The sequence below is a fragment of the Empidonax traillii genome, unplaced genomic scaffold (genome assembly GCF_003031625.1).
Source record: "Empidonax traillii isolate 1590-97213 ecotype Southwest subspecies unplaced genomic scaffold, ASM303162v1 scaffold758:size305278, whole genome shotgun sequence".
In the NCBI taxonomy this organism is placed as follows: domain Eukaryota; kingdom Metazoa; phylum Chordata; class Aves; order Passeriformes; family Tyrannidae; genus Empidonax; species Empidonax traillii.
Genome location: NW_020955951.1, coordinates 233,181 through 243,513, shown reverse-complemented (window position 1 = coordinate 243,513; position 10,333 = coordinate 233,181).

Below are 10,333 nucleotides of genomic sequence, written 5' to 3'. Positions count from 1 at the left end.
CTACAAATATTTTTCCTGTCCCTACTCTGACATCAGGAAAAAACTGAGTGGTTTCAGGTAGACATTAGCAGTCCCGTCCTTAGATAATCTTTGAGAGCCGAGAGAGCAGAAAATAATGTATACAAATATAGCACACTTGAAAAATATTAACTAAAGCTGGGAATAAACTGTTCTCTAATGGAGGTTTCAGACCTGATTAACAAAGAGAAGAAACTGAAGTAGATACTTTCCAAGGGAAATGTATACACCAGAACTATTTCAGGCTTTTATAACTTGATCTTTAAGACTGGCCAAGAAAAGATTTAATTTTGTTTACTTAAATAGCTTACAAGAGCAAAATGTCTCACTGCTCTACCCCTTTGTCAGACAGATTCCAGAGCAGAGGATTAGCTAACAGTTTGGTCTTACAGTGTTTACACACATACTGCCTCACATCTGAAAGAGGAACTTAGTCAGTTTGCAAAATGAGGAGAATGCATGTTGGTCCAAGTTCTCTGTTTCTGTCAGCTTCTGTGGGTAAAGCAGCACAGTGGGTGAGGATGTGAGGGAAAAGGTTTTAAGCATTGGTTTCCACTTCTTACTACAACAACAACAACAAAAAATTGCCCTTTCTGTTTCTACTCATTCATGTAGGAGCAAACAAATACAGCTTCTGTAAAAACCACGACAGTACCGTAAGTACTAATACCATCAGTATTACAAATGTGTTAGTAACTAAATCCTCCTAACTAGGACTTGAACCCCTGAGACAGCATGAACCCTGGCACACAGCCTTCCAGACAGACTGTCTGTCTGGGGAGGAAGTTGGAATGAGTGGCCACAACCTTCTTGAATCCAGAGCTACCAAAGGAGAACAGTGCTTCTCAGAATCCGGATGGTGCATGCTGAGGAGAGCTGTGCCACTAGGGTGCAATGAGTCAACACTGCCCACCAGCAGCTACTTCTGCTAGAGCTCTTCTGGAGGGCTGCCCAAGACTGATAGCTGCCCTCCCTTCACCCACCCTCCTTTCCAGTCTGCATGGCACTGTACTGGAAACTTGACCACTGCAAGGCTTGCCCAGGGTAAGGTGCACACTTAAGGTTGCTGCTTACCTTCATTTTGGATGGAATCCTCCCTGCAATTCCTCTCTCACCTTCAGCTCTTCTGCTTCACATGATCAGAGGTATCCCGCTCTGTCCAGCTTCATCTAAAAGTATGCAGAGGATCTAGGCTACAGCCTAGAGTAAACGCATTTTTCAGTTGAAAATTCCTAATCTTTTCCTAAAGCTTCATAGTGGAAGGTGCTTTGCTCATTGTGTCTTTTTGAATGTATTATTCTTATTTTGACCAATGCAAGTACAATTTGGTTTTTATGCCAGGGGCTGGCTGATTATATTAAACTTCGATTTTGCAGTTTTGAAAGGATTTCTAAGAAAAAAATCATTGCTATATGAAGAGATCACTGAGGTCACTTGGTCTGTTTAGCCCAAAGGAGACTGAGGGGAGACCTCATCGCAGTCTGCAAGTTCCTCTTGAGGGGAGGAAGAGGGACAGGCACTGATCTCTTCTCTGTGGTGACCAATGACAGGACCTGAGGAATGGCCTGAAGTTGTGTCAGGAAAGGTTTAGATTGGGTATTAGAAAACGGTTCTTCACCCAGAGGGTGAAGCCCAAAGCCTGACAGTGTTCAAGAAGTGTTAGAATCATACTCTCAGGCACATGGTGTGACTCTTGGGGATGGTCCTGTGTAGGGCTAAGAGCTGGACTCGATGATCCTTGTGGCTCCTCTCCAACTCAGCATATTCTGTGATTCTGTGAAAATAAGAACATGACTCAGATTTCCAGACTGACCCAAGACCTCTTTGGTGAATGGTGAATAAGTAAGACCAGATGCCTCAAAGTGGTGAATTGTATCTAATGCCCTCTTGTAACATACCACAATGTGGCAAAAGCTAGTCATATTCAGACTCGGTAAGAACAAAATGTTGGAGAGATCGTAAAAGACCCAGAAAAGAGAGGCAGGCAAAGGTTAACAGGCAGACCCTCAGCTGGTGTGCATTATGCTATGTTTCATCTTTCACTACAGACCTTATAGTTGCTGCAAGATGTTTGGAGACGTTTTGTAGTCTCTGATGCATGGGATGAACTTGGTTTGGTCAGGCTGTTGCAGGGATGTGATTTTGCAGAGCAGATAATCCTTTTGGTCCTACTCCTCCATAAGGGTCTTTTGCTAAGCATGAAGTTACACTGATGTTGAATCCAGTGGTTTTCAATGTCACTGTTACCTCTGGTTACTCTGATCTTCACAGGCTGAACCATAAATACAAATAAGAATTCAAAAGAAATCTTGAATATGTGTAGCGGAAGGCCAGACTCTGACATCCAAATTACTTTGCTTTTTTATAGTCTCTGGTATTGATAGTGATGTAATTTGTGAAATACAAAACTGTCCAACAGAGATTCCCCTGCCAAGGCATTAAATAGGAGATACTGAATCTCAGTGCTTAAACGTGTGTTTCAATACAAACTTTTCATTCTAGGATGCTCACTGGAAAAGCCCAACAACAAGAAAACCTAACAAAATGTCATATGCTGTTGTACGACCACCTGAGCAAATAAGTTACAGTAGCTGTGCTTGTTTTCTGCAGAACACAGCTTTCTTTCAGGTAGATGGTACTAAATTTTACATAAAAGTGTCAGCAGCTTTAAATGTAGCCAGGTAAGAAATACAAAGAGGTCAGCTTCAGGGAGGAATATTTGGAGAGTGTAGTCACATTCAGACTCAATTTTTACCAGGTTCTGCAACGAAGCATGATAATATAAATACAAAGGATGAAATTCCACACCAGAGTGAATAGTCCGAAACCACAGTGCTCTGATAGTGTTCCAAATAAGTCAAATCTTAGATGTCCATAAGTATTGCCTAGGCTTTAGTCAGGTGATCCACATAAGGCTGAAATGTCATTCTTCATGCAAACAGAAACAACCACCAAAAAGTACATTACTGAAATTACTCCATTTACCATACTGCTTCCTGTTGCAGAGCCTACTGGGTTTTACATCAACCAGGTTTTGTTTCAATAAGCTCAGCATCATGGAGACTTCTCTGGCAAGTTGAAAAGTTACCTTTGAGATAACACCAGATGTGCATCAAGTGCAAACAGTGAGCTCTTTGAACAATTAACATCACAATCATTATCACTAATACATTATCCATAGTCCATAACGTGTCTTCATGTTACTCACATAATAATACTAGAAGCCTAGCAACAGCCTGTTAGTGACTATAACTTCCTACTTTCAGTGTTTTGATGCCAATCTCCTGAATTTACTCTAATTTCCCTTCTGTTTCTTATAGCTTATCACTGGGCATAACCATTTGTTCCCTTTACTCCTGACCTCCATATCATTCAGCTGCAACTCATTTTGACTCCTCTGCTGACTCAACTAAAGGCTGAACTGGAAGCAAAGGTCAAATTTCAAGGCATGCTATATATAGAAAGAGATAAAGAGATAAAAGATAGATAGATAGATAGATAGATAGATAGATAGATAGATAGATAGATAGATAGATAGATAGATAGATAGATAAAGAGATAGATAGATAAAGAGATAGATAGATAGATAGATAAAGAGATAGATAGATAGATAGATAGATAGATAGATAGATAGACAGACAGACAGACAGATAGATAGATATCTTTGAGCTGGAGGAGTAGAGCAGGTCCAGAAACACACATGCATTCTTTATTATTACTCTTCGGAAAGAAGAGATCCTCCATATGCCACTGTAGACTTTGGCTGAAAAATAATTTTATTTTGCTTTTTGATTTAGTTAGTAAAGACAACAAAGGCATTGAGCTCATGAGAATCTCTTCAGGTAGAGTAACCAAACACTGATAGAAATGTGAGTAATTCAGCATTGGCTGTGTGGCCAGAATAGCAAATGACATTGGAGAATTAATGTTTCATTGCCCAAGAGCCCACCTATAAATGCAGCTGGAATTAACAACAGCATGCTGGGATGCCTAGCAGTAGTGATGAAGGAGATGTAATATGCATTTAGTGCTGTTTGGCTTTCAAAACAGTATTTTAGCTGGGAACGTTACTCACGTTATGAGTTCCTTGGGAGCCAGCAGTTGAATCTGATTTCACAGACAAGCAACATGAGAGCCTAGAAACATTTGATCTACCGGATATTGCTGGCACTGCTTACTGCTGCCTTCTAAGAACACAGACTTCTGTCACGTACTTTCCTTAGGGCACAAATCGCTTTCTGCCTTGCTCAGGAGGAGATGGTTACTGTAATGAAAATGCAAGTATACCTTATATTATCCAAGGGGCCATCAAAGACTTCATATATCCTTCGACAGTTATGTAAGATATGATCTGCAATCCTCCCCCACTTCCAATTTCTACTTCAGAACAATTAGAATATTTATTAGCAAACAGGTGTTGGCTAATCAACACAGTAACTGTGACAAGGGCATTGAAGCTGCAAAAGACTAGTCTGTGCACAGAAAATAGGAATTGAGGACAGTCAGGCAGGTTTTCTTCCTGCAGGGCAATCAAATTTTGCTGAATATTTACATGTCTAAATTTCCTTTCACATCTGCAGCTTCTGTCTCTTGAAAAAGGGAAAGAGAACTGACAAACATGATTCATAGAGATCTTATTGGGAAGGCAGGAAGCCGAGATGTTAAATATCCCAATCTGCTATTTTTCACTTCTGAAAATGTGGCAAGAAGGATCAGAATGGTGTTCTTGGAAGTAAAGTGGTCTTTCAAAAACTAATAACCCACCTGTAAGCAGAAATCAGAGGTCCATGCCCTCCTAATGGCTTCTACTCCAAGTTCACTTTCTTTGAATGGCCTATCACTGCAATATCAGCTACTGGTTTTGTGTGCCTATATCCAGAAAAACCAGTCACGTTCTTCAATATATCATCTGCTGCCGCACACAGGGGTGGTCAGTGGCCTTCCACATGCTCTGTCAGGGGAAAATACTCAGCATGCAGCACCACAGATGGTTGTACTGATGGCTGGCATGTGGCAGCAGAGTCACAGGAGCTAGAGGTCAGTAGTCTCCTTAGATGAGACTTGCTAATACAGTAAATCTTTGTTTAGGTTCAAGGAATGACTCCATGCTCAGATGTCTAGACTCTTTTCTTTAGGCCTCCTCCTCCTTCTCCCCTGTTCCTGTAAAGTGCTCTCCACCTCATGGATGATTAGGAACCTCTCATATGCTCCCTAGCAGAAAAAAATAAGAAAAAAGTTTGAGAATTACTTCATTAATTGTTTTGTTAACCAGCATTTCAGTTATGCTCTGTACTGTACCAGTATAAATGCTGGGTGTTGAGGATATTATTGGGCATTTCAGCATGTTTCTTCTACTCTATAATTGTCACAGATCATCATACACCTGGCAAACAAGTTGAATTATTTGTTCACTGCTTTAATCCTGAAATTCAAAGCTGAATTCAAAGGAGGTTGAAAGAGCAAAGAGAACTCCATTACATGTTCATGAGAAGCAGTTTACTGGCTTGTATTCACACACACCCTCCCACACCCCCTTTTGACTAAGTCACTGTTAAAACAGAATGAGATGCATGTTGACACACTTACACCAGACACAGGAGACCTTGCTTCTGTCATAGATATCTTTGTTCCAAGCACTGCCTTGCTATGTGCTCATTGTCAACTAATGCCTGAACTGCACTGGAGCTACTGCAAAAACAAGACTTAAGGTGAGTGGTGTAACTTATAGTGTCTTGTCCAGAGGAGGAACCTAAGGAAGCACATCTGAAATATCCAGCCAAAAAATAAGCTTATTTGAGGATAAAGTAAAAGAGCATCAAATGACTGTTTTTAGTTTTCCTAGTCTTTGTTTCTGATAGATGGATATTTATAGCTGCAGTTTTCAACTATGTTTTAGGTGATGCAAGACCTAACCTAAGAAAAAGCTAAAAGACATAAATCATATTTAAAGCTACATCACACTTCCTTAGTGTAGGCCATCAGCACCTGCCACTTTTTATAATAAAGGAGGCACAAGAACCTAACTAAGATAACCATAAACCATGGGTGGAGGTGAAAGGGAGGGTCTGTTAAACAGAGGTGAGGCAGGGAGTGTTAAACCAGCCTATATCTGTGATTTCCATCATAGGCAACGTCTCTCAACACATACAGGGAAAAGAAAGCAGGAATGGAACCAGGCCACCACGAAATCTGAAGAACTTCAGAATGCAGCAGGCTAGCCAAGAAAAGTCTTCTCCTCTGTCCTTACTCCCTGTTTTTACTCCTGCCATCAAAGTATAAATGTGCATCCCAAAGCATTCACACAGAGATCAGTGAAAGAGATGGGGCTAGCAGGAGGCAATGCAAACAAATACAAAGCACATTTGATGGTGGAGGTGGCACATCACACATACTCTTCTCGGGATGGCTAAAGAATGAAGATCCTAACCTTCCCTCGGGCATTTACTTTCAAACTGTCCTTTGCACTCACTTATTTTCTTACAAATCCTGTGCAGATTGTTTGGCTGACAAATGCTAACCTGGAAAAGCATTAGCTCTCACCTTTCTTATAGCAGCCTAAAGTCCTTTCTGCTGCCTTATCTTTAGCTCCTTAAAAAAACACCAGGATAATCAGCCATCGTTCTTACCATCCCAAGACTGTTACTGATGTCAAGTAATCCCTAGTTCATGGCTATAACTTTGCTATTCTATCACTTTTTTTTTGCTAATTAGTTGTATGGACTCCATTGTAACATTTGTTCTTTCAAATTAGCCCTGCTGGAGATTTTTAATCAGACATATTCTAAGCATATTCTCCATTATATTTCCAGACTGCAAAGAGCAAGTAAGAGAATGATGCATGGCAAAAGGCACTCTCATCAAGGGTCAGAGAAGGATGCCAAATGAAGACTACAGAAAAGTGAAAAACTAGTTTTGGTTTGCAGGTGTCAGCGCATTACCCAAGATCTTCTCTTGCATTCTTAAGCGATAAGGTTTGTGGGGGGGTTATGCCAGCTTTGAGAAAATGGAAAAGGAATTTTTTTTTTTTTAAATTACCTGATGATTGTAAGGTGTTTCAATCCAACCAGAAGGTTTTGTTCAAGAATTAGCTGTTGCATGTGAGGCTGTGCAGGTAGGCGGAACAGTTTGCACCAACAGAACCCAACTCTACTGGGAGTGTGAGTTCAGAAGATTACAGCTTTGAAGTGCAAAGCCTCGACCAAGGCCACTTCTGCAAATGTAACCCCTGATTTAAGAAATGGGAGTAAATGTTCTTCCCCCCTTTTATAGGTAGCAACATTTAACATCTTCTTGATCAAACTGTCACTGAATTTTGTAACTCTTCTGCCTCAGAAATACATAATACGTACTGATATTGGGTAACACTGTAATCCACCTTCCCCCAATTTTTTAAGTAACCAGAAATATATAAGAAAGCTTACAGATTTTTTTTCAGATATGTGCCAACATAGCAAAGAAATCATCCAGCTTTTCAGGAAGTCTGCTTTGTAAAGAAGTGTTTCAACTCCTTTTGACACTCTTAGTAACCCACTATATTCCTGCTACTGCTGCTTTTCTGTTTCCTCCACCCCCAGTTCCAATTGCTAAAATCAAAGCATTATGTCAGAACCACAGTAGGCATCCCCCTTCCCTAACTCCCCTCAAGGCAGAGTGTAAAGACCTTGAACACCAAAACGTGCTGGAACCAGTCAGATTTAACACGTGAAACTTTTTCCTGGAGGCACATTGTCATGGTGAAGGATCTCCATTTTAACTTAGTGGGACTACAGTGGAGAAACTTTCCATGGCAGGATTTTCCTGAGGCTTCCTTTCCTCAAGGGAGGAAAGAGCCAATTCAGTTTAAAAAATAAATAAATTAATTAAAAAAACACTATATATAAAATCCAAATATTTTACCACAGCAGTTCATAGAGCATGAATATCCAAAGCTCTGTGATTTCATGATTCAGGTTTATTCCACATTGGACCAGAGATACAGTCTCCACGAAGTGCACAGGAATTTCTACTTCAGGCTTAGGTGTCCTCTTCAGCATCTAATGCTGGATACAGAGGAGCACTATCAGAAGAACAACTATTAAGAAATCAGCGTCTCAGGAAACACAGTGACAAGAATGATTTCCCAGCTGATATTATTGAATTTGTACAATATAAGCATTCCCTAACCAGCGGGAGGCACTCAAACTTGCTTTGCAAAAGAAAGTTTCATCAGCCTTTACACACTTTCCCCCCATACTTGCAAAAGCTCTGTCAGTTGCAGTAGCTCGTGAATTTATTTGGAAGTAAAACCAGAGGCTGTCCCTTTTAAGGCACTCTACCAGTAGCCTTAGGGCATCATCAAACATTGTATCTCTGAGCACCAATAGCACAGAAAGGGTCAAATCCACGCATTGCTGTGGGGAGAAGGCACAGAGCATGGTCCTGTTTCCCATTCAAGGCAATTGTTTGCCACCCTAAAGAACACTGTCTCACTCCCTATAACATGTCATAATCTGACTCAAGACCACATGCCCCCTCCTCACAGAAAGGAGCACCAGAGTGCCAGAATTGTAACTGGCTCCCCCTACAAAGTCATCTTCTGTTTTGCTGAGAGGGACTGATGCAAGTGATTTGATCTGGAAAGTGTCCTACTTACTTTGAAAGCAAGGGAGAGGATTTCTGTAAATCATGATTGTTTTTTACTTCAGGGCAGTCTTGACTTACAAGTCATTAAAAATTACCTTGATTTGAAGTAGGAATTTTTCCAGTGTTTTTTATTTCCTCCCTCAAAAGCCTGCTCTGTTCCTTCAGGCTTACACATAGCCTCAGAGGGCCTCCTGTTTCCAGTAGGGCTCATATTGGCTGAGCACATGAAAAGCAGCCTTGATGGTGGGTGGCTTTCTGCTATGAAGTGTGACACCGACCTCCGCCTTCCCCTGGCACTCACACCTGCTCCATATAATTCACATCATGCTCCTAAAAACGAGTTCAGAAAGCCCTTTGATACAAGTGCATCAAGGTCTTACTCAGCCAGAGGGATACATATGATTTACTCACAATGAGCCTGCCAAGAGGCCAGTCTGCTTAGTACAATAGGCTGCAGTTTTGCACCCGTGGGTTTCAGCTGAGAACCAAACAGGTGTAACAAATTTGGCACAATGTGCCCACCACATCAAACACGGACAACTCCTGAATAAACAGGTCATGGGAACCTTATAAAGCTCTCTTTTTGTGTCTTAATGAATGCAAGAGATACATATTCACAGTATGTTGTTGCGTTTATGCCAAAAAGAAACACAAAACAAAATAAAACTGCTAAACAAACAAACAAAACAAAACCCCTCACAACAAAGCAACAACAAACACGAAAAAGAAGAGAGACAGGCTCTGAACTTATCCTTCTTCCAATAAACACAGTGGGAGTTTTGCTGTGTGCATCAAAACATTTTGGTCCCTACTTTCACAGACAAGTTTCCTTTCGCCCACATCGCCTGCTCAAAATATCAGTAAGAGGCAGAAGGTCAGTTTAAGTAGAAAGGGCAAAGAAGATATGCCAAAACAAAAAGAGAGGAAGAAGGTATTAAATCTTCCCAGGAGTCATTTCACTAACCTAATATCAATTTACAACTAACACTGAAGCAGGAAGACAGGAGTCCAATTCATATGCTCTGTGAACACAAAATAGGCCAAGTATTTAAATATATATATTTTTTGTATATATATATATATATATATAAAGATTCCTAAAGTGCCAGCTGAAACTGATGTCAGTAATAATTTGAAAAAGGATAATTTTTTTCTTGAATAATACCTGGTGTAAGACAGTAGATTTCTGTAGTTTTTCTGATGAAGATGATTCAATGCCCCGTGAACGATAGATTAGGAATCATAATCATGATTCACCAGTTAGATTTGCAATACACATTGCCTCTAGACTTGTAGTTTGTTTCCCTTCCTAAAAGATGCTTTCCTTGTTCAGTTAGTGTATGTGGCTCACTGCATGATCACACCTAGTATGCAATTAAGAACTATTTCTATCTGTTTATATCTAAGAAGGCTCAACTTAAAACAAGCAAAACTTAAACCTCAGAGCTCTATGCTTTCAAGCTTCCACTGTTTCTTTAATGAATGAACTATGATTTCTTAGGAGGTGGAGGACAGGGAGGAGGGACCTGTTTGTTAAATGCTTGTTGAATCTTTCTGCCATTTTTGTCCTTTCTTTTCATGCTCTCTCTCTCTGACTAACACCTTTGCTCACTGAATCTAAGCACCTTTCCACCAATTCTGAGTCCCACTTCCAATCTTTCGCAGCAGCTTCCAATCTCAGACTTCAGGGGGA